This window comes from Ambystoma mexicanum, chromosome 4p (genome assembly GCF_040938575.1).
Source record: "Ambystoma mexicanum isolate Mex_15411 chromosome 4p, UKY_AmexF1_1, whole genome shotgun sequence".
Classification (NCBI taxonomy): Eukaryota; Metazoa; Chordata; class Amphibia; order Caudata; family Ambystomatidae; genus Ambystoma; species Ambystoma mexicanum.
Window position 1 is genome coordinate 1220758094 of NC_090927.1, and position 25471 is coordinate 1220783564.

The 25471-nt window shown below is 46.7% G+C and overlaps 1 protein-coding gene across 4 annotated transcripts in view; it reads left to right on the forward strand.

The window, feature by feature from the left end:
• Nucleotides 1-25471, forward strand: part of MAP4K3 (mitogen-activated protein kinase kinase kinase kinase 3) — a 2398077-nt gene that overhangs the window by 288930 nt on the left and 2083676 nt on the right. The gene's annotated exons all lie outside the window — the stretch shown is intronic.

A 25471-nucleotide genomic window follows, 5' to 3' on the forward strand; every position in this document is an offset into this window, starting at 1 on the left:
ATCACCATTGGTGAGTTTGGCCCCTGTGATTCCCTTTACATGCCCTAGGATCTCCTTCCAATATATTGTAGCTTTGGGACAGGAACACCACATATGATACAGATCACCCTTCCCTCCACATTGTCTCCAGCAGAGAGGGCGGTAGTTTGCGTTCATTCCGTGTAACCGGTGGGGAGACAAGTACCATCTGTAACAAATGTTATATGCTGTTTCCTTGATAGCCGTGCTTTTAGATGTTTTATGCGCTCTCCTCCAGATCTGCCCCATTCCTCCTCTGTAATAGGTGAACCAAAGTCTTTTTCCCAGCTATCCTTGAACGAGAGCTTATCTCCCATTTGAGCTTTATCCAGCAGTCTATACAGCCTCACTAATGCTCTTATCATACCTTCCTGCAGGGTCAGTTCTAGGCCCACCGGGGCTCTTGTGCCCGCCTCCCAGACTGCCTTCTTCCTAATCTTTATGTATTTATACCTTTCACTCTCACCTATACCAAATTTCCGTTTACGTTCTTCAAAAAGGAGAGGGGCACCACCCTGAAAGAATTCTCTTAGGTGGAGGGGCTCCGTCCGCGTCCAATTGTCCAAGAATTTCCTTTGCCGACCCGGGGTGAAATCTGTGTTATGGGCCATTGTGGTGAACAGCCCCATTACACATGGAATTTTCTTCCTTCTAAGTGCTTGATCCCATCCATGCAATGACACCTTAGTAGCTTCTAACAGTTGCTCAATCTCTGGAACCCCCAGTCCGCCCAAAAGCGTTGGGCGCATCAGAACCTTCCTTTGTATTTTTGGTCTCTTTCCGTGCCACATAATTAATTCTCAAATGTCTTGCTCATGCGGGTTGGTATATCTACCGGAAGCAAGCCCACTATATATAGCAGTCGAGGGAGCCGTGTCATTTTAACTGCTGCAATTTGTGCGAACCAAGAGAGCTCTTGGGCATCCCATCTATGCCATTGCTTCCACAACGGGATTATATTTGCCCCGTACAACCCCTTGTATTCCCTGGTTAGTTTTATGCCCAGATATTCTATACTCTCATCTTCCCAAATTAAGGGGTACATCTTGCCCATTTTATCTCTTTCCCTGCTCCTCAGTTATGTTAAACGCCTTAGATTTAGTATAGTTTATGGTAAAGCCCGAGACCAATGCAAACTCTTGTAGCCTCTCAATTTGTTCTAGGTAATGTGGCCTTTTGTTTTTTTTCAGGAATAGCAAAATGTCATCGGCATATAGCGCAATGTTGTTTCTCATCTCCACATGTCACCCCCAGGATTTCCTGGTCTTGCCTGATCACCGCCGCTAAGGGTTCCATGGCCATGGCAAATATTATGGGAGATAAGGGACATCACTGACATGTACCTCAGAGTATTCTAATCTGTGCAGAGAGTTACCCATTAAGCAGCAAATTGGTTGTTGGTATTTGAAAATTTGCCAAAACCATCCTAGTAAATTCAGGTCCACATCCAAACTTCAAGGACCATCCGCAAGTATCCTCAGTCTAAGCTATCAAAAGTGTGTTGCGGGTCCAACACTGCTATGGGGAACTACTGCCCCGTCCTAGTCCCCAGGTCTATTATGTCAATAGCCTGTCTTCTATTGTCCTGCGTATGCCTCCCCTCTATGAATCCTGCTTGGTCCTCCTGGATTATGCAGGGTAATACCCTCATTAGTTTTGCTGCCAGCACCTTCGCATAGATTTTAGCGTCAGCGAAATAGGGCGTTAACTGGCGCAATCTGTGGGATCTTTTCATGGTTTTTGAGTCTTAGGACTATAGTGGATTTCCCCATGTCCTCAGTGATCTTACCTTTTTCCTTTTTATGGTTGAAAAGCCGTGTTAATGGGGCTAGTAGCTGGGACCTAAACGTTTTATAGTAGCCATTTCCTAGCCCATCCGGGCCTGGTGTCTTACTACTGGGCAAGGATGTTATCGTATGACTGACCTCTTGTACCGTTATCGGACCCTTTTAAAGTGTCCCTACCCTCACTGGTTTTTTTTTGGGTAATCGCAATGTGGACATATAATTTGTTTGTAGCAGCGGGTCGAGGCCTTCCTGTTTCAACAACCCTTTGTGAAATCTATCCATTTTCATTTTCCCCTCTTCTGCTAGACATAGTTTCCCCATGTTCATTTTTAAGTTGGGCTATGTAATTGCAGGACTTTTGTTTTCTTAGTTTGGCAGCTAAAAATCGATTGGCCTTCCCACCCTGAATGCAATAGGTCTGTTTGGCATTTAATAATGCCTCTGCCTACCGGTCTGCAACGTGTGCTTCTAGCTGGGCTCACATTTTTTGGAGCGTTCTCAGTAACTTTTGCATCTGCCGCACTTGGTTTTGCTGGCGCTTCCTTGAGGTCTACCTCAAGCTTCTTTGTAATGAGCACTCTTTCCCTCACATATGCTGTGGCTTGATATAAATTCTCTCCGGGCCACCTCTTTCCCTGCATCCCATACTATTCTCCAATCTGTTTCCCCATTATCATTGTCTTTAAAGTAGTTATTTATTGCTTTCTCCATGTGTTCTCTCAGTGCTATGTCTCGCAAAATCATCTCGTTCAATGTCCATTTTTTCTGGGTTTTCACCTTCCGCTTGTCCAACTCAATTTGAATTATCACCGGTGCATTGTCGGAAAGGTATCTACTTGGGGGATCAATGTAGCGGATGCAAAGATCATGTCTGTCCTTGAGTATCCTTTGTGTACTGCTGAATAGTGGGTATATTCCTTGTCTTGCTTGTGAAAGAATCTCCATGTCTCTATTAACCCTAGATCCCTGAAAAACCTCCCTAATTCCAGTTTAGTTTTCCTGTACGTAGTGGTGGCCGGGAGCATTTAGTCTAATGCAGGGTCCATCACACAATTGAAATCCCCACCAATCGCTACTTGTCCTTCACACTACTATCTCAGCTAGTGTAATATCTCCCTCAAGTAAAGGTCTTGTTTGTCATTGGGGGCATATATTACAATCCGTGAATACAGTTGGCCCTCTAATGTACCTTTGAGCACCAGATATCTACCTTCAGTATCCCTATCCAGGAATTGTTTTTGGAAACTCGAATTGGCGCACAACAAGATTACCACCCCCTTTGTCCTTTTCCCACTTAATGCATTCTCCAAACAATATTATGCATCATGCGTCATCCTCAGTTCATCTTCGGGGAGGAGGTTTGTCTCCTGCAAGAACACTATCGATGCCTGCAGTTCCAAAAGTCTCCCTATGATGGAAAGACGTTTAGCCGGAAAATTTAGGCCCTGTGCGCTCAGGGTTATGATGTTCAATTCAGCCATATCCTGTGATTTGGAGTCCACCTGTGCCCATTTTTAACCTTATTCCCACTTCCTCATCCACACCCAATCTGTGCTCCAGACCATAAAACCACCCTTCCCCAACTTCCTGAAACCCAACTTACCCTCCAACCCCCCCCCCCCCATCCACCCTTTCCCCTCCCCTCCACCCTTACCCCGCCTAGGTTCTTTTGAACTACCCCGGGTGACCATCTGCAGCAATGAGCCAGGATATTTCCATACACTGAGTTGAGGTCCAAGATCCTCCACATTCCTCCCCCCATCTGGGCAAATTCCTTTCATTCAGTACCTTTACTAGTCCATCCTCCCTCCCTCCCCCCCCCCATCCTCATTACATCGCCTTTAACATGTAAATGTACTGTGTGCTTGTCCACCCCGACCCCGCCATCCGTTTTTTCCTGTGGGGACCTGACAATTTTACTTCCTTACCTTTCCTGTCCGTCAAACATTCCTACTGTCTGGCACCCTCATTTGGGACATTCTGTTTTGACCTCTGCACCGCTCGGACTTCCTTTTCCTCCATCTGCATCAACGTCAGGCCTTCCTTGCACGTGGTGATCCTCTTTTTGCCCTCCCATGTGAACAGCAGACTGAAAGGGAATGTCAATTTGTAGGCAATCCATTTTGCAATCCGTGCCCTTGTGACTGGTTGCATCATTTTCCTCTTGTGTAATGTAGATAATGCCAAGTCTTGCTTTAGATGGACCTGGGCCCCATTGACTGACGCATCTTGTTGTGCTCTCGCCACCTCTAAGTATCTCCTCCTTCATGGTATAGGAGGTTAAGGCTACTAAAACATCTCAGGGTCTTGCCCCTGGGTACCTTTTCTTGGGTCCTTATCTATGCACCCTGTCGATTAATATATCCCCTGGTTGTGTTCTGGTCCAGAGGCTGCAGAAGCAGTGCTGCATTGCGTCCTTTAGATCACTGTCTGTAACAGTCTCAACCAGGCCTTTGACTCTAATATTGCATCGGCGAGACCGATTCTCCTGGTCCTCTGCCTGAATTTCCAGATTTTGTGTTGCTCTAGCAACTTGTTCAAGTAGGATGCTATTCTATTTCACTCCCTCCAACATCTCAGATAATCCATCCTCGGCTACATCCACTCTGTTTCCCAACTCATTAATTTCTCTGCTGACCTCCTGGAGCGATGTCTTGAGCTCCTCTTTCATCTTCCCAAATTGTTCTTGGAAGGATTCCATCATTCTATTTTCCATTCCTCTCAAACAGTCTTGCAACTCCTCTTTGTTTAGCGCCATTATGGACCGCTTCTCAGTATTGTCCTTTCCCTCTGCTCCCTTTATCGGTTCCGACGCTTGTGGTTCTTCCTGTTGTTGCTGTCTCTAACACTGTTCCAGCTGTCCTTGCGATCTTGTTGTTCCTTTAACTCTTGCTCCTAGGTTTAGTCCCTGGCATCTGGGAGCTGACTTTGGCAGCCCACACGCTCTGTTTTGTCTGTGGGAGTGCGGGGTAGAGGGGGGGTCGTATGGGTCTGATTTCCAGTTTTCTTTGCACACCTATATGCCAGCTTCACTGTGTTTTCGATTGGCTTTCAAGTGGTCTCCTCTTTCAGTTTCCACATTCTCTTATCTCCCCAGCCTCAGTGCAACTATTCTTGGGGATTCAGATGCTAAGCTAGGAACACACCTGTCAGTGTTTCTCACTCTCGAATCCTCGTTGGGGTGCTTTCAAACGTGTATCTTTGGATCTGGAGGTTAAGCCCTATTCTGTTGCCTCTGACGCGGTTATGCCTGGTCTTTCTCCAGCAGGTCTGGTCTGTTGTCTGAAGCCTGCACCGGTTCGCTTGTCCCCTTGTGCCAGCTATCTTTTGCCCCAGTGAGGTCCTAGTTCTCGGATGCTTTGCTTTCCCAACTTGCCGCTATCCTTTCACAACTTTCTGCTCCTATCATCAGTCCTTAAGCCCTTTATTGTGCACGCTGTGTTGGAGCTTCGCTCAGCCCGCTGGCTAACACCGCTTTCAACCATATACCTTTTTAATGGTGCCAGGCCCCCCCCCTCCTCTGCGCCTCAGCTTCACTTCTGCGCTCTATTCCCCCAGTGTGTTCCCGGCCTTACTTGTGTCGGGCCGACGCCTGTTGCAGCTTCAATGTTGCTCCCTTCACTCTGGGTCTGTTAGCGTTGTCACTTCTCTGTTCTGTCCCGCTCTCCTGCAGCTTCAGGCGAACAGATCCACCAGTCTCTCTCTCCTGCCTCAATGGTCCGCCACTTCCGATGTTGTCCCTCCTGCCATGGCGCAAACGTGTCCGGGGTCCGCCACATTGTTGGAGGTGCTCTTCTTTACATGCCACCCCTCCGCTGCTTCATCGATGGGCGGGCATGTACTTTCACTCACTTTGCCTCTTGAAGCTTTCGTCGGGCTGCGCTGCAGTTTCCTCCGCAATACGGCTCCACTCTCCAAGCTGTTGACGGGCGGCTCATAGCAGCTGGATTCTGTGGGGAAATCTCTTCAGCCGTGTTGCTCGCCTGCTCCAAGTTTTGGGAGTCGGGAGGTTACTATATCCCCGCTCTCTGTACTTGCTTTTGTCTCTTTATGTGTATGCCCGGACGGAGCACAGAAATGTGCACTCACGGACCGGTGGCCATCTTGGAATGCCCCCACACACAAACATTATATTTTACCTTTACATCTATGGTTCCTGAATAATCACATTTGTACTTTAATTTGTTCTATCCCACTCCCATTTTGTTTCTATTAGCAGCAGCATTTATCTTTTACGAGGTCCTAATCTTGCTCTAGGCTAGACCACCTTCTGGAGTCGGCTTTGCAGAACCAGAGTTACTGTTCATAACATATGTGCTGTGATATAAATACACTGCTGGTAGTTCAAGCCTACATGGATACCATGATTTCCAGAGCACACCATCGAGTTCCTCACGCACACAACACTGCTCAATCTTGAACCTATAATTCTTCCAAAATTGTGCTAGAATCACAATGTGTACATTAACCCAATACATGCGTTCCTGTGCTACATCGCTCTAGAAGATAGCCCATAAATGTAGTGGATTAAAGCAGGAACACTAGTACAAAGCATACACTCAACCTCCCATTTCCCCTGCCTTGCTCGCTCTCTTCCTGTGTCTGCAACCTCTTTCTCACTTTACCCTTCTAGTCTGCGGTAAGAAGAGCAACAGTGAACTAAGGTCTGGCTTCCGCAGAGCGGTGCTCGATACACCATGAACAAGGATTAGTGCCTTGAAACGGTTAGTGATGATATGGCACAGTACACAATCCTAGTAATTTAACGTGTTGCACCATACTTTAGTGCAAGTATGATTTTGATGTTTGTGTCTATGCAAATACATTCACATATGCATTTGCCATATACAGAACAGATTGGACTTTAAGCATTATAAGACCTTGAAAATAGATCCAACCTGCCAGTTTAATGCAGCGAACAAACCCAACATTACGGTGGATCCACAAATTTCAGGACCAGAAGAGCAACTCCACAACCTTCCCCACTGGATAAACTCTACCTTGGACTCTGTTGCACCAAAAAAGCCATTTAAAAGCTCAAGAAGGGAATTTGTTAAATGGTTTATCCAAAAGTAAACCACATAAAGAAAGTTGAAAGCTGGAAAAAAACTGGAGGTAACACAACCTACGAGCAGGCAGGCTTGCCTGCCACCAGCAGTTGCATCTCTAGAGAGCTGAAATCATCAAAGCCAAGAAAGCATACTAACTCCATACTTTCAGAAGCGGCATAAAACAGCCAAAAGGAAATTTTTAAGATCATATACGATGTGGAAGACTGGTTGGCATGTAACACCACCCCTGTCGCAAGCACTCTACTAACAAATTGCAGCGCATTTCGGAATAAAGATCTTACAAATCAGGGTTGGGATTGGGAAATTGTATCTCACAATGCCCGGGGCAGAGTGATGTACATCGGGGACATCCAGTTTTAAAGCATTTTTTGTCAGCTGGAAAAGTTGATAGCCCTGAAAGCAGTAGGCACACGACAAGTGCAATATATGTAAGATCAGTGCTTTAAGTTGGCTGGGGCAAGCTGGGGCGCAGTCCTGGCAGGCTATGAAAATTGTGTCGGTGAGTTAAGTGTTGCCTCTTACTTGCCAGGCCCCCTTTTGACCACGCCATCTTCCCACCCCACAAGAGCCGCGGTTTGATTTTGCAGGCCGCTTTAAGCACGGCCTTAAAGAGGATCCCTGTTGCCTCACCACATACAAACACAAAAAATGGTGCCACCCGGGGAAGGGCCTCGGGTGGCTGGAACAGCGGGCAGAGAATATTTATTCTCGCCTGCTGTTCCAGACACTGGATTGGCTAATGGCACTTTCCCGGTTGAGAATGATCCTGAAACTGAGTTGAACAATCACAGGAAAGTACTAGGAGCAACTGAATTGCTTACTGGGATCAGCACCTGCACCTGCACACAGCTTTGGATTCTACAGAAGTGGGCAAAGTCAAGGAAAAGAATGTTGAAGGGTGCAAATGAAAGCAAATGGATTGACTTCTGAAAAGGCAGGTAACCCTGCTGTAGTGTCAGCAGAGTATCATCGTTCTAGTCCTGCTCGTTCCAGGTCGTGAGGGAAAGATGTGTGTGAGGGCAGTTTAGAGAGTCAAATGGATGGGCAGTTGAAGCAGCAATAGGTAAACAAGGTATTTATTTTAATCTGTAATCTGTTGTACAAGATGTTTGGTGATGATTTGGGCTATGTTGTGGGCCCCCTGAGTTTAGTTATCTGTCATGGGAGCAAGAAAGGATTTTCTGGGGGGCAGTGGTCTGGTGGGCTCCAGCTTTGGCCCTCTCATGGACGAGATGAGGCCTAAATACCCTCAAAATATTTGAAAAGAATCAGACCAGCATCTAGATTTCCGAATTTCACTGAGCGCAGCCTGTCCTCATGTAATGTATGCTCTTTTCAGAAAGTAAATCCCGAAATCAAGTGGGTAGAGGTTTTGTTTTGGGTCTTTTGATTTAAGGTAAAACTGTAGACTGATGGATTTTTATCAGCTTTTCCATCAGCTTTTCCAATGCCCCAGAAGCTCAAAGTCTCCAGAGCTCTGGTCCTCTCCAGGCTGGACTACTGCAATCTCTCCAGCTATAAAATCTTAGAAATGGCTTCTGGTGGCCACAAGGATGAAATTCAAGACCCTCTGCATCATCCACAAGGCTTTCTGGGGCCTGGGACCCCACTATCTCCAACCTTCGATCTTCTAGCTCCAACTCTCTGCTGATCAAATGCTTCTCCAAGCAGAGTGCGGGGGTAGATCTCTCTCTCTTCGGCTGGTGCCTCCCTTTGGAACAGCCTGCCGGACCTCCTTAAATTATCAGAAACCTTTAAAAACTTCTCTTTGTTTCCCTCCGCTGCCAACTTCCCCCACTGCCGCTGTGACTGGCGACCTGGTCCTTCATGAGTCTTAGTCTACCAGGCACTCTGTCCAGTCGACACCAGCACCCACCTCCCTCTTTAATCCCCTCTAAGCCCTCCGCCAGACTGCTGGGCAGCTGGCACCCCACCCTCCATTGGGACACCTTTGCCCTAGCACTTGGCCAGCGGCCTCACCCTGAGGTACTTGTCCTTCTGGGCTCTCACTAGCACTTTCCCATACCTTGCCCCCACCTCCACTCTCTCTCCCCCTTCCCTCTCTCCTGCACTTCTCACTGCACTTATACATTCCGAATGTCACAATGCCTAGTAGGACCGCTATTGTTTATTTATTATCATTTATTTACTCCCCCTGTTTCTCCTCTCCACTTTTGATCTTGTTGCACCTGCAAACACCATTTGTTGTAAAGGTGCCTTACAAATACTCAGTTCAAGGGGATTGGGTCCTCCGACGTATTCCATATCTATGACAGATAATCATCACAGCTGTGCTGCTTTGGAAAATTTTCGGCGTCTGCGTCCTGCATCGATGATGTCGATACGGTGTTCTCGAGGGCCTCCGTCGAGCCGACGTGACCGGATGTTCTAAGTAGGACGCATGATGCCCGTAGCCTCAGTTCCGTTTTTTCTGCGAACGTGTTCGCTTCGGAGATCTTGGCGCACCTCGGTTCTTCTGAGTTACTGTTCTTTCGGTTCTTCGAACCTATTAGTTTGTGAAGATTTCATGATGTCTTCGTCTTCTTCCACCCCGTGGCCGGGTTTTAAGAAGTGTCGTGTCTGCGGGTCCAAGATGTAGTTGACTGACTCGCACAACGCCTGCCTTTGGTGCCTGCGTGAGGACCACGACACAGATGATTGTGTAGACTGCCAGTCGCTTACGTCGAAGGCCTTGCGGGAGCGTAAGAAGAAGCTTTCTGTTGGTAAGGTGACCAAGACTCGTAAGCCGAGGTCCTCTGGGCTTTCGACTGCCAATTCGAAGGGCGACACTCCGCATCGTCGGTCCGGGAGGTCTCGGTCCCGGAGTAGGTCCCGCCATTCCTCTGCCTCTTCGAGGCACTCACGGAAGCGCTGTCATCGGTTGCCTTCCCGGTCCTCGTCTGAGGACGCCGCCGGGTTGCTTGTCCCACCAAGCATTTGACTCCTGAGGAATGGGCTTCCTTCCGTAAGGAGATGTTGATGATTTTTGAATCGCAGGGCTCCGGTCCGTCCGTGCCTCCGAGAGGAGCCAGCGTGACCGTACTAGAGACACCACTTGAACGCCTTCGGGCTCGGGTGGTCGGCACGATTTGCGGGAGAGGTCCCGCTCGGACAAGGGGAATCGTTCTAGTCCTGCTCGTTCCAGGTCCCGGTCCTCGACGTGCTCGAGACCGTCGGAGCCTGTGAAGTCTTCGAAGAAGAAGACATCGACGCCTTTTGCGCCGAGGTCGTCGAGGGACTCTCCCGAGGCTCCGCCTCTGAGGAAGTCATCGATGCCATCGGTGCCCACGCTGTCGAAGGACACGCTCGGGGCTCTGCCCTCGAGGACTGTGTCAAAGCTGTCGGCGCCACGTTCGACATGGATTCCATCAACGCCTTTCGAGGCTGTTTTGTCGGAGGTACCCCGTGGCATGGTGGAATCCCCTAGAAAGGCTCTGGCCAAGGCTAAGAATGTCTCTATCCCTTATTCTGTGCCCACATTCCAGCCTCTGGATTATATTTCTGAGGTGGATGAGGGATCTGAGGAAGGGTTGGTTCCTGATACGGTACCAGACAAGATTTTCTCTGGTCATAGCCAGATGAAAGACCTGTGTCAGTCGTTGCACGACACCAGTGGTCTGGACACCTCTGCAGAGGTGGAGTTCTGTAGGCCTGAGCCTGGCACCCATGCCGAGTCCTTGTACCGTCGCCTTATGTCGAGGGTCACGGAATACTTGGGGTGGTCTGTGCCACTAGTGGATTTTCTGCGAGATTGTTAGGCAGAAACCTGTGCAGTTCCCTTAGGGACCACTGCAAAAGATTTAAGACTACAGGTGTTTGGCAGTAAACCCACTTGGTAGCAGTCTGTACCACACAGATTCACTTGGTAGCTGTGGCTGAGCAGCCAGACTTCCCTCAAGAAGAGTTAGGCAGTATACAGACCATACACAATAGGTACAGAAATACAGTAGTACAAGCAAGCACTGACCAGGGCTTGGGTGTAAAAGTATATAATTATTTATTTAACACACACTTATAAAACACACTAGCACTAAATTGGTAAGTTAAGTTCAAATCACAATCACTATTATTATATGTACATCCCTGATTACTTGTTGGACCAGTCTTAGTTAACACCACTTATTTCCAGACAGAGGTGAGCGCTTAACGTTCGATGGCACTCCAACAAGTTAAATAAAAAGGGAGGGAAAAGCAGAATTATGGAAGCCTACACACTAAACACTTTTTAAAGAACCACAGCAAGTTAGGAAGGCACAGTCTACTGGTGAGCAAGGAAGTTTAGGTGCCAGGCCCACTTTCAAGGGAGCCAGGCGGAAGATGCCCAATATCAGATAGTTAGAGTCTTAAAAGTTTGTGGTGGAGGTAGTTCGAAAAAGGTTTAGTTCAGTGCAGGAAAGTTAGCTAATGTGTCCCAGGCTAACCCAGGTTCGGGAGACGAGGATTTAATACACCCCGTTCAAACGGTTGCAAGGGAAGCCAGGCGGAACACGGTACCTTAAATGGAGAGGATCCTCCAGCGGGGGCAGTTGTTCCTGGCAGCGGGTGCAAGTCGCAGCGTCGTCCAGAGGAAGAGAAGATCTCGTCGTGGAGGAAGGATGAAGGTCGTTGCACTGCCAGGGAAGAAACCAGCCGCGGAGTTCTCTGGTATAAAGGTACTACCCTTTCGGTTCGCGGTAGTGGTGAAAACGTGGTATCCCGGTTGCTGGGCTGCTTGGCACAGGCAAGGCGGCCACGAGATGCTCCAGGGAGGCGAAAAGAAGTTAGACTGGTTATCCCCACCAGTCGCAGGAAGAAGACTCTCCGGGCTGGAGATCTCTTCTGTCGTTGGGAAAAGTGGTGAGACGGTTCAGCAGGGCTCCACCGGTGGTGTCGTCGTTGCAGGCCGGCTCAGCTTCTCCCTCCTCGGATTCTTAGGTCCTGTGGCGACTTCTGAAGTTCCAGTCCCCAAAGCCCTGCTTTTATGCAGCACACCCCCATTCACTCAGCCTAGCTGTCAATCAAACATGCTAAGTGGTGAGCCGGCCGGCTCACCACTTGGGCCAATCACACAAGAGTGCGACTTGAGTTACCAAGGTAACTCAGTCCAGGGTGCCTAAACCCCCTCCCACACCCCCTGTGGTACCCAGACAGAGTGGCACCACTTTTGGAGGCTTCTGTGGAGAAGCCCGCCAAAAAGTGGAACAAAGGGCTCGACTTGGGTTGGAGTCGCAGAAGAGAGCACAAACGCCATTTTAGAATTGAGTTCTGGCAAAAAATACCAACCGGCGAATTAATATTAAATAAATAAACCGGCGGTATGTTCGAGGCTATAAGAATTAAATAATTAAAGTTGGTAGCCTCGAACAATGGGAAAATCCCATAGAGATATATTCGTGGTCGAATATAAAAAGTAGTATCCACTGCCACCAGCCAAAACTCCATCAGGGGGACGGAGATGTGCCCCCTCGAACAACAGAACACGGGGCAGTCGAATTGCCCCGACCAGTACGTCCACAATATGATGGTTTGTACTGGTTTCTGTTCATAATTTGGGACTAGCAAAGCCAATGATGACTTTACATGCCCTGGGAGACAGTAGTCAGTCCCAGGGTATGGAGTCTATGTTGGGGGGGGTTGCTACGACACCCCTGGGTTACGGCATGGAGGGTGCTGTGTAACCCACATCAAAAAACACATGAGACCCTATGGAGTAAAAGACCCCATAGCCCATAAAACACATGGAAAGTTAAAGGAACACCTCAAATGATGTCTAAGAGTGGGAGCAAAAGAATCTCACTCTTAGCAGGAGAGAAAAAAATAACCCCAACAAATCCAGCAAAGCTGCTGGGGGACTCACTAAGTTTGGGAAATTAGCCTTACAGAGAATGTTCCCCAACAAAGATGACCGGACGGATATCCTCGACCAAGGTCCACCAACTGACCCGGTACTGCCATTCCATATGGCCTTGCACAGAAGGGTGGCAGCGGCTTGGACTGCCCTGGAGAGTCTCCCGGCAGTGAGCAAGTCTTTGCCGCGAAAATACCGTCCAGCCAGTAGCGACCCATGCTACTTGACCACGCACCCCACTCCGGAGAGTTTGGTTCAGGCGGCTACGGCCCCAGCGAAGCAGGCGTTGTATCCTACCATCTCTCCTGATGGGGACGACCAGCGTTTTGATGGCTGGGCGAAGAAAGTGTTTTCTTCAGGGGGGTATGGCTTTACAGGCAGCCAACTCTGTCTGTGCCTTGTCACATTTCACGCACACTCTGTGGAACTGTATTTCGTTGGCGGCTGATCATTTTCCCAAAGGGGAGGAACGGGATGGTTTCCTTGCTATGGTGCAGGATGCAAGGATGCCATGTGCGAGTCCGTTCAGTCGGGTCTGGACATGGCGGATTGTGTCAGCCGGTCCATGGCGGCGAGCGCCGTAATACGCAGGTTTGCGTGGTTGCAGAAGTCGGGGTTTGCTCCTGATGTGCAAGCCTGGCTCCTCAACATGCCCTTTGATGGTGAACATCTTTTTGGCAGCAAGGCTGACGAGAGCCTTGAGAGGTTGCAGACCTCAAAAGCTGCAGCAAAGTCATTGAGCGCTGCAGTTCACCAACCTCTGCCTTTTCGTCCTAGGGGACAACAATGGAGGGGAGGTTCCTTTCGATATTACTCATCCTTTAGTAGATCGAGAGGAGCTGCAAGTCAAAGGGGCCACCCTGGGAGTGCCAGAGGTGTAAAACAAGGTACTCGAGATGCCAAGGACGCTCGGGCAGTTACCTCTTTATCCTCAGGCAATGCCGCCGCCGCTTCAGCTCAGTCATGAGGCCATGTCCAATGGTTCGCCGGTTGGGGGAAGGCTGGCGCAGCATCTTGTAGAATGGCGTGCCATTACTTCAGATGTGTGGGTTCTGGAGATCATAGCCCTCGGCTACTGTCTTCCTTTCCGGCAGAGGCCTCACGACAATCCACCAGGGAATCTCTCTTTACAGAGTCCGAATCCGCTCCTTGTGCACGAAATACAAGCCCTGTTGGAGAAAGGCGCCATCAAACTGGTGCCTGTAGCGGAGAGGAACAAGGGATGGTATTCCCCTTATTTTTTGATTTCGAAGAAAGACGGAGGATTGAGACCCATCATGGACTTGCGCGGTTTGAACAAGCTCCTCAGGAAGGACAAGTTCAAGATCGTTACTCTTTCTCAAGTCCTCCAGGCCCTTCAACTTTAGGACTGGTTGGTGTCTCTCGACCTCAAGGGCGCTTACTTTCATGTGCCAATCCATCCCAAGCACAAGAGGTACCTGAGGTTTGCGGTTGGCGACTCCCACTTTCAGTTTCGGGTCCTGCCGTTGGGATTGATCTCCGCCCGAGGGTTTTCACCAAGCTCGTGGTGGTGGCAGCATATCTCAGGAAAGGGGGGATTCACGTCTACCCCTACCTGGACGATTGGTTGATCAGGGCGCGCTCACCCGAGCAAGTCCTGGATCATCTGTCCGTCACCTGCCACTCCCTTCACAAGCTGGGCTTCTACCTCAACTTAAACAAGTCCCACTTGACGCCAACTCAGCGGCTCCAGTACATCGGAGCAGTGCTCGACACATCACTGGGGCAGTGTTTTCCTCCCCAGGTGAGGGCTCACCACATTCAGCAGATTGGGCATGCTGAAACTTGTGCACCGAGTCTCTCAGCGTTCGAGTTCTTGAAGTTGCTCGGCCTCATGGCATCCTGCATTCTTCTGGTGCCAGAGGCTCCACTGTGGATGAGATATTTGCAGTGGGCTCTCAAGATGCAATGGTCACAGTCCTCCGGCAGGATGTCGGACCCCGTTCACGTGCCGCCCTCGGTCGCCAAGGACCTTCTGTGATGGGCTGTCGAAGGCATTCTGATGAGGGGGGCTCTGTTTTGGCTACCCTGGTCGGAGGTGACGATCATGATGGACACCGTCCCTCACCGGATGGGGAGCTCATGCCAATGAGCTGACAGTCTGCGGTCGTTGGTCTCCGTTGGAGTCCAGACTCATATCAATCTGTTGGAGCTGATGGCCGTCAGGCTTGCCCTGAAGGCATTTCTGCCGACTGTGTGAGGAAAGAATGTCCTGATACTGATTGACAACACAGTGGCCATGCACTACCTCAACAAAAAGGGTGGGGGCAGGGTCACTTCCTCTGTGCAGAGAGGCGATGCAGCTCCGGTTCTGGGCCATCAAGCAGGAAATTTCGATCTCGGCAGTTCATCTGGCCGGAGACTAAAACGAGACGACGGACGCTCTGAGCAGGCAGAGTGCGATCTCTCACGAGTGGGAGCTGGCTCAGGAGATTCTCCTGGAGATCTTCGCCCTTTGGGGGACCCCTCAAGTGGATCTCTTCGCCACCAGAGTCAACCGGAAGTGTGAAAGGTTCTGCCCGCGGGAATTTCCTGCAAGAGGAGCCTTAGGGGACGCGTTCACAGTGGAGTGGTCCTTCCCACTGCTGTACGCGTTTCCTCCAGTCCACGTCATCCCGCAAGTGTTACGGAGGTTCAGTTCCCGGATGATCCTCATTGCTCCGGCATGGGCCCGGAGGACGTGGTACCCGGACCTTCTCAACTTGTCCATCTGCCCTCCACGTCGTCTTCCCTACCGAGACGATCTGCTCTCACGGGAGGGGGGTCGGGTTCTTCATCCAGAGGTCAGATCCCTCGACCTTCACGCTTGGCTTCTGAAAGGTTGAGGTATAAGGATTGGGACCTCCCTGAAGGAGTGATGGAGGTGTTGATTTCGGCCAGGCGGCCGGCAACTAAGTCCCCGTACCGTTGCAGTTGGAGAAAGTTCTGCGACTGGTGCAGGGTTAAGAATGTGGATCCTTTTTCATGTGAAATTCCTGTGGTTCTGTCTTTTGCTTTCTTTAGCCCACAGGGGCTTGCAAGTGGGTACCGTTAAAGGTTACCTGGCGGCGCTGTCTATATTTAAGCGCTCGTCTGAAGAGTGTTCTTATTTTAAAATTCCTTTAATTTCTCAGTTTCTGAAAGGGCTGACTAATGTGTTCCCTCCGTCACCTTTCCAGGTGCCTGGTTGGGATTTGAACCTTGTTCTCAAGTTTCTAATGGGTGCTCCATTTGAGCCTTTACATTCTTGTCCTTTGAGACTGTTAACCCTTAAAACTGTATTTTTAGTTGCGGTCACTTACGCTCGCAGAGTGAGTGAGTTACAGGCACTTTCAGTTAAGCCACCCTTCACTGTGTTTCATAAGGACAGGGTTGTCCTTTGAGTTCGTCCTTCCTTTCTTCCGAAGGTGGTGTCAGAATTTCATTTAAGCCAGAAGGTTATTCTTCCAGCATTTTATCCTCCTCCACATCCTGGTAAGGAAGAGGAGAGGCTCCATAGGCTGGATCCTAGGAGAGCTTTAAGTTTCTACATTTCACGCATGTCCCGGGTCAGAGTGGACGATCAACTCTTTATTGGTTACGCTGGAAGGCGTTTGGGACAAGCTGTTACTAAGCAGACTTTGTCTAGATGGATTATATTGGCAATTTCTGAATGTTACCACTTGGCGGGTAAGGACCCTCCGGTAGGCTTACGGGCCCATTCTTCTAGGGGTATGGCTGCCTCTACTGCCCTGCAGAGGGGTGTTCTTATTCGTAACATCTCTGAAGCAGCCACTTGGGCTTCGGTCCATACTTTTGTACGACACTACTCCCTAGATTCTATCCATGGGCAGGATCTGGCCATTGTCAAGGCGGTCCTTTATTCTGCAATTTGATTGGGCATTCTAAATTTCTATATTGTAAATTATTTTTCCCTCCTCCATACGTTGGTACTGCTTTGGGAGTCTGTCATAGATATGGAATACGTCGGAGGACCCAATCCCCTCGAAGAACAAGTTACTCTCTTACCTGCTAACGTTCTTTTGATGGGATGGTCCGATGACGTATTCCATATCACTCCCTCCCTGCCTGCCCCGCTACATAATTTCTTATGCTGTTGCAGCTTAGGTTTCCGCAAGGCTTTCTGTGGTCATACTGGCAGTAGATTAGTGCCACACGTTTTTGGGAAAAAACTACAACTGAGGCTACGGGCGTCGTGCGTCCTACTTATAACATCCAGTGACGTCGGCTTGACGGAGGCCCTCGAGAACAGCGTATTGACGTCATCGACGCAGGACGCAGATGCCGAAAATTTTCCGAAGCAGCACAGCTGTGGTGATTACCTGTCATAGATCTGGAATACGCTGTCGGACCATCCCATCGAAAGAGCGTTAACAGGTAAGAGAGTAACTTGTTCTTTGCACTAACAAGTCACAACACGGAACATAGGGCCTTTTTTATTTCAGCCGGGAAAAAACCAGCCTGCATGTAAGGCAACAAAAATGCATTGATGTAGTAGTCTTTGATTTTCAATAGCAAAGAGCAGTTTCAGTGAAGTTTGTAATCCCACATGTGCACATTTATGGTCCTAATATATTTCAAAGAATTCGAATTCTTCTTAAATGATCTGTTTTCAATGGGGCTTCCTTAGTGACTAGGTACATCACACATAGCCAGGCTTGTGTCTGGATTCCGTGCCATGTTTGTGTGGCGTGCAGATGGTCACAAAAATATTAGTTGCCTCTGCACGACACAACAAAGATTTGCACCCAGAAGCGGCACTGAATCAGTCAATGACCACTTGAGGACTATGAAGCTTTCTTTTCAATTGGAACAATTTGAAATACCACAAAGTGAACACTGCAAGTAGTAGTACTGTATTCAAGGGTGGCTTTGTATGTTGATTGTGGTGTCCATCGTGTGCTTTTTTGTAAGTGTACAACTCCAAGTGCATTCATTTAGCTTTGTTGACATTTTATTTATATTTTAAATTTGTTTTATTAGTTTTCATATAACAAACAATAGGACCAAGAAAACAGTTCCAAGGCAACGCCTGATACAATCGCATCAATATTCAAATCACATAGCTACATAATACTACTCCTGTGTTTTCCCCCCCCCCCCCATTAGTGCTCCCTCCCCACACTCATGTCCAACAACCCACCTAGTGTCACTATTGTCTTCGCCATTAAAACCTGATTCCCTCTAGCTACCCTGGGGTTCTGCCCCGCTCCCCCTCTTTGGTCTCCGTCCTGAACGGGGCCTATAGCACCCCCTCCCAAGCCAAAATGCTTGTTTTCTCCCTGGCAATCCTCTACTGCCCCCTTCAAACCACCGTCTCTGCTGATGTCCACCTCTTCATATCCCGCCACCATTCCTCTACATCCGGTCCCCTGGGGGACTTCCATCGCAATTATGCGTTTAGTCAATACATACGCCAAATCCTTCAGTTTGGCAATGTGTTCTGTTCCTTTAGGGCACGGGAAACGACCCAATAGCCCAGCTGCTGGGGCCTCCACATTCAACACCAGGCCCCCTCTATTCATTCTACCCGCTACCTTCTGCCAATATTGTTCCACTGTCTACCACTTCCAAAACATGTGAAGCAGGCCCGCTTCCAAACCCTTGCACCTGGGGCATACCTGCTCTGGTGCACCTGGGAAAGGTGAGATTCACTGGGGCATCATGTAAGCTCTGTATGATCTGAAGTTGTATCAACTGCAATCTCGCATTTCTCAACACCCTCTTATCGTATGCCAGGACCCCTGCCCATTGTGCGGCTGTGAAAGGGACTCCCAAGTCCTCCTCCCATTTTCTCCTTATTGCCGGAGGTATGGGGGGGGGGTCATATTGCTTAGTAGGAAGTCATATATCCTAGATATCGCATGCACTCTTTCCGATATGTCATATGTAAGGTCTACCACAGCATGCGGTTGCCTCAATTCGCTGTACGCTGGCCACCTCCTTAGTATCTCCCCCTTATTTGTGTTATACTACAATTATTGGCCCCTGTGCAAGCCAGTGTGGTCGCTTAAGTCTAATGAAGGGAATAAATAAGGAGTTCTGAAAAAGGTCTCCTATCGTGGTCACCCCACAAGGTTCCCAGTACTCTCGTATCTTACGTCTCGCCTGCGCTGAGGCAGCCGCTACTGAGAACAGGGGGATCTGGACTAAGGGTCTGTAAGCCCTACTCTGCTTTGTTTACATGTGCTGTCCATGGATCATATAACGACATGAATCACTTTCTTTCAGGCCGGAAATGATGTAGAGGTGCGTGTAAACATGAATTTAAAACAGTTTATGCTTCTGACTGACCTAGTGCGACCTGCATTTTGAATCTTCTTTTACAAGAAGATTGAAATAAAGACAGTTACTCTCTTACAGGTCCTAATAAAGCACTACGCATGTTTGAACCAACATTTAAATAAGGACCGTAATACCAATCTGACTGTGTGGCCATCAGATCCTTTATCCACGAGTCTGACTTTCCGTTTGTATAGCCAAGCCCTAGTGATTTTCAGATACATTTTTTTTTTTTAATTTTATTAGTTCATTACAAACTTTTAAAATACAGATTTTCCACAATAAAAGACAAAGAAAAGGAGAAAAAAGAAAGAAAGATGAATAAGAGCGATCATCCCGATTTGTCAAAAATCATGCTATTTCAAATGGTCCAAAAAGCTAATACTAGCATAAACAAGAAAGGTAAATGGGCAGGACAGCGTATATTTGTCAGATGAGATGGGAGCCCTTCATCTGGCTTCACACGTTATTTCCCATCGTTACTTAAACACTTTTCCAAGTTCTCCAAAAAGAATGTTAGAGCAAAAGTTACTTGTTTGATGTCTCCTTCGTGGAGTAAACGCCGCACTATTTCTGAGCTTCGACATATTGCTAAGACGTTTACTTTTTTAAGGATGGCTTGTCTTATTCCGTTAAACTTTGGACATATCAGGACGAGATGTTTTAATGTTTCTTTCTTTTTTGCAGAAACGGCATTCATTGTCAGTTATTACGGATTTGTTCCAGATGTTTATTTTTTCCTTAGTTCGATACAGATTTAGTCGGAACATCATAAAAGCTCTTCTTTTGTGGTTGGAGGGGAAGATTTCCAAATATTTAGGAAGTTTCAAGCATTGTCGTGCTTCTATAGGAGCATTCTTCATGCAACGATGCACTCTTCGCTGTTCCGAAGTTTCAGACCAATCTTGGTCCCATAGTTTTTTTTTGGATGTTATTTGGGTTGTGAATCAATGTATATAGATCCGATGCCAGATCGCTTAAAATGTTTGCACATGATTCTTTCCACATCGCCAGTATAGACATTGTTCGCTCCACCCCACCGGAATTTAGGATTTGGAACTGCAGATAGTTGTTAGCTCCCATGATTTTCCGATATAAGGTTAAAGTGCTCCATTGTATTTGGGCATTTATCGAGACCAACCCAAGTTCATACCGAAGGCACGCGATCGGAGCTCCTTTTGGTAGTCGCAAAATCTTGGACCAAAAAGTGTTTTCACACCAAGGCCAGATGGTATGTGAGCATCCAAGCATAGTTTCCGCTCCAAATATTAACGATGGTATAACTTTAACTCGATAAGTCCATGACGGGCTTCAGACTGAACTTCCCATATTTGTTGTTAATCACAGCTCCTTGAGCTGTTAGCATTCTACATTTTCGTCTGATCCTTTGCGTCATTGGGTCATCGTTTATGTTTGAGCTGATTGTTACTCCCAAGTACTGCACTAGGGTTGCTTGGGCTATTAACTTGTTTCCAAAGTACCATTTAGGATCTTTGTTCGTTGTCTTTGTCCTTAGATTTTGAAAAGTTAGGATCTCGGTTTTGGATGGATTAATTGTTAGCCCGTTTTTTTCCATATACATTTCTAAAACTATCAGCTTTCGCTGCAATCCAATTGGGGTCTGATCTAGAATTACCATATCGTCTGCATAAGCCATATGATGCAGCGCTCTCTCGTTTATCTTCGGAGGGAAGGAGCGGGCTTCTGACAGAGCTTAATCTACGTCTGAGATTAAGAAATTGAACAGAGTTGCCCCCAGTGGGCAGCCCTGCTTAACTCCTCGTGATGTTAGAATTGCGGAGGAGAGCAAACCCGCCTGGTTTAGCCTTATGCGAATTGATGTTTCTGAATGTAGATCGTGAATTGGTGTTCGCAGATTTCCTGGGCAGCCATGGTGCTCAAGTTTTCTCCATAGGATCTGTCGATCTACACTGTCAAAAGCACAGGCCAAATCAACGAATGCCACATAAACCTTCTTGTTGTTCTTAATCGCCTCCATTTTCAGAATATTAAGCATCAACAGGTTCAGGGCGAAACCGACTCCTTTCACAAACCCCGTTTGCCGGATGTCGAAGTTGTTGGAGTCGTGTATTGTTGGATATTTTGTGTAGATTTGGGGCCTGGTGGTATTTTCTTACCGCCGAAAAATAATTTAGCAACAATCACTCCTTGTATTCAGATTGGGTTATGTATAATAATAATACAGTGGATATGCATTATTTCAGTACACAAACATGCGTGGTTGGTATGCGTGGTTGGTGGTATTTTTGGTGAGCATAATTCCTTTGTTTTATTTGTGGCCCCAATATCCAAAACCCCTTATTTTTGTTTAGATTTTTCGTGTAATCACTAGAGAGACCTCAGGCTTGCATTTCAGGAACACCACATTTTAATTTTTAGTGTGCCACCATGGGCAATTTCTCGCTGTCTTATCTACGGCAGCGAGCTATCATGCGGTATTTATCACCAATTTATTTACGTCTGGTGAGCTATGTCCAGGGCCTCCCTTTCTGCCGACTCATAGACCTCCGGCAGACTACAACACACAGTTAGTTATAATTGCTCATACTGAATGACATTGTGCACACAGCTGCAGCCAAATCTTATTTTTAGCTACCTTAAAAATGACAATTGCACTGTCTAAACATCTCCCCACATCATCAGCACTGTTTTGGGAAAAAAATCACAAATGAAAGAGAAAATCAAACACACCACCCGTCTGCTTTCAGATATTTTTGTGTATTATAAAAGTTGCATTTAAACACAATCTCACTCTTTTACAGAAATGAATGAAATAGCACAGTAACAGCATTATTTGTGATACACTAAGAAGAGAGTGGCGGGGAACAAGAATTCAATTTGCAACATTAAACACGTGGGTAAAGCACAGGAATCTCCTTTCCTACACTGACTGAATATTTCCGCACACACTCAGCCCCCACACTTCAGCGAGATAATTACCAGGCTTATTCAGCATGTAACTTCTTTGGCTGTTGGCCTTCTGGAGGGGTTCGCCCAGCAAGGACAAGCATTTGCTGTCACTCAAACTGGGACTTGTTGACTGGGAATCCCAGTCTCTGCAACCAAGTTGAATCTGCTTTTGGAATCGGGCATCCCCAGCTATCAACTCAGTCCTTCTCCGAGCTGTGTCAAGATGTCTCTCCCTAGCTTCTTCCTCGAGATTATACAAGAAAACTCTGGTTCCTCTTCTATCATGCCCTAACCACCCTCTGCACACAATGGCTTGGCTTATACAGTTGCAACTGTAACCAAACTGATTTCCTGCTTATTCGAGGTCTTTGCTTCCTGCAGTTACTGTGGACAGAACAGCAGAGCAAAAAGAAAAAAAAAACTGAATGTGCATTTAAATAATGACTTTCAGAGCCTGTCATTTTCCATTCATGTTGCACTGGAGAACACATTATTAGTGGGTTATGATCAGGTTAGTTGTTAACGAGGTTAGTTTATTAATTTTCAAATGTGTCTCTTGCAACATAGGCATTTCAGGTGAAAAATCGTGTGCATTTTGAATGCACAAATGTGTGCTTTTAACTGTGAAAAAAAAAATGATTTGCATTTTATATGTAAAAATCGTTTTTGACTGAATAACCTGCCCTCACTTATATTCCATGTTACACTAGCAACACATAGCTTGAAACAATTGCATCATAGCAATGCACCAAACCCATGCAGTGGTACTGCATAAAAAAAAAATGCTACACATTGATCCTGTGCAGTAGTGCTGTACTCTGTGTTGTAACACGCTAAATAACCTTACAGTATCCATGCGGTCAAATGATTTAATATCTGAGTTGCAAAAATGTTTCCAAGTACATCCAGGAGAGCGATTGGTCTGAAATTCTATCTCCTTTTTTAAATATTGGCACTATGATGCCCGTCTTCCATGACATTGGAACTCTTTGCTTCTTTTGCAGGTTTCGAAACAAGTTGAAGCAAAACTTTGACCAAGCCTCAGGATGTACTTTTAAGAGGTAATTTGTAAGCCCATCGGGCCCTGGGGCTCTTGAAGTACTAAGTTTTTGTATGTTCTTGAATATATCTTGTTCAGTGATTTGCAGCTCCCAATCTTTTTTATCATCTGCTAGTTCATAGCTGATAACAGTTTGTTTTGCAAAAAAGCCTGAAAAATGTTTAATCCATCGGGCCTCTGGGACTAAACTTGAGAGGAGCGCTTTCTATGGAGCTTCCGTTTTATTTATGACTTCCCAATATTTTGCTAGATTTCTATTGGTCATGAGCTTTAACATTGCTTCAGCATCTTCTTGTAGCATGTTCTGTTTGTGTAATTTTAGCCATGATTTGTAGGTTTTTTGATTTTGTCAAATTCCAGCCACCATTCTTGGTTTCCTTTTTTTTTCAGTTGTCGTATTTTTCTCAACTCTCGCTTCTTTACCACTTTCTTTGGATCGTACTAATGCTTATGACTCAGCTTGTTCTTTAGCGGGCCACGCACAATCTCTGAGTATTGGTCAAACATTGTCGGATATTCTTCGTTTATGTCCATATCTTCTTTATATGTATTTTCCAGGATAATTGAGGTTTTGTTGATTTTTTTTCTTTCGTTTCATAGAATCCGGTTTCGACCTGGTTCGACCGTGATCGGGATTTGCCAGAGATCCCTCTTTGTTCTATCGAATCCATCTATAGTGGCTATCACCAGATTATGGTTGCTTTGTGTCATTTCTGCAATGTTTAGACTAGAGACTTGTTCAAGGATTAAGTCTGACACATAGAAGTAGTCCAAGATTGAGTGGTGCTTTCCGTTACTCCATGTAAATTGCGGAGGTATATCCCCGTTTGTGTTTCCGTTCAAGAGGGCCATTCTCCTTAGGTCCATTTCTTCAACCCATGCCATTTTTATCTTAAAGGCGTCTTTGGTCACAGCTGAATTAGTGGCAGTTTGATTAGAATCCACAAGGTGAAGAGAGGGCATGTTCAAATGGCCACATAATATTATGTGAGGTTTTGCTTCGTCAGTTTGCAACAAATCAATCAGATCACATATTTGATTGAGACAGTCTGATTCGTCTGAGACATCATGTTGCCAATAAAGATTGATAATGGCAAATTGTTCTTTTTGCCATTTTTGGCAGAACCAACCTCAATCCAAGTCACTTGAACATTTTTGACGATCTTATGGTTAGAAATGTTTCACTCTTGGTTAATGTAATCAAACCTGCTTTCGGTCGTCCTTTCATTAGTTTCACTGCCGGGTTAAAGGCGATTTCGTAATTTGTAACAACCGGGCATTCTAACTCCCATGTTTCCTGGAGACAAATTACGTCCAGCTGCTTGAGTTCGTTTGGGAATGTGTTAAAAAGATGAGCAAAACCTTGGGTGTTCCATGACCCGATCCTTGGGGACTGGTCCTGCTGCTGCTTCCGGCATGATTTGTCTAGGTTGGTGTTTAGCGCACTCGTTAACCAAGACCAGGAGTCTTTCTCCATTGGGACACCTACTTTCTTTGCATCTGCGGTTTCTATATCGGTGGTCGTTTCAGCTGCGAACGTGATTTTAATTACATCACGATCCTCTGATCGCTGGCTTTTTTCCCCGACGTGTTTGGCTTTCATTCAGAGCGATTACGCGATCAAAGGTCTCCGATTTCTCCTGTTGGTAATGGTTATCGGGTTGCTGGTCTTCGGAAGCAATTGATCTCAATTGTGGTATATGATTGAACAGTTGAAAGACAGTTCTACGGTTTAAGATTAACTCATCTTTTCCTTTTAGGATCTGCTCTAGAATCAGACAGTAGTTTGCTGTCTTTATTATTTTTGTTGATGGTTGTTTTGATTTTTGAGTTTTTGAGATCCAACTTTGCTTTGAGTGAAATCTTTCACCTGCTTCATGTCCAGTTTTGTTCAAGATAATACCATTTATTTGCCGATCTTCATTTACACGACACAAATCATTGGTATTTGCCAATTGTAGAGCTGTCTTTTTTTTTTTGCTTCTATTATATTTAGACGCTCACTTAGGGTCAAATAGATAGGCTCCGTTGGCAGTTCGTTACTATGGTTCGGTATTGGAATGATGGATTCTGGGAGAAGCTTAATGATTTCGCACCTTCTTCCTATTCTCCCACAATCTCTTCCAATAGGTCGGGCACTTTCCAATGGTTCAGCCGCTGGTTTGGGCAGCTTGTCGCTAGAAGATTCAGGCTGATTGGAGGCTGGCTGTTTTTCACTAAGTTCGCCTTGATCGTCTTCGTATGTGGAAAATTCTATTAATACAGCGATATCGTCAACTTATCTTAGATCATCTTCTAAGATCACTATTGGATCTGCGACGTGAGCGGCATCTTCTCCAGACGTACCCGGTTTGTCAGCGGCTTCTAAACAAACATTAGGTTTAGTGGGATTCGCAGCTTCAGAATCTAGTCTCGTTTGTAACAAGGCATTTAAGGTCTTCACGTTCCTTAAGAATTTACATGAGCCTCGGGCTTGGAGATTTTTTCGTTTTAT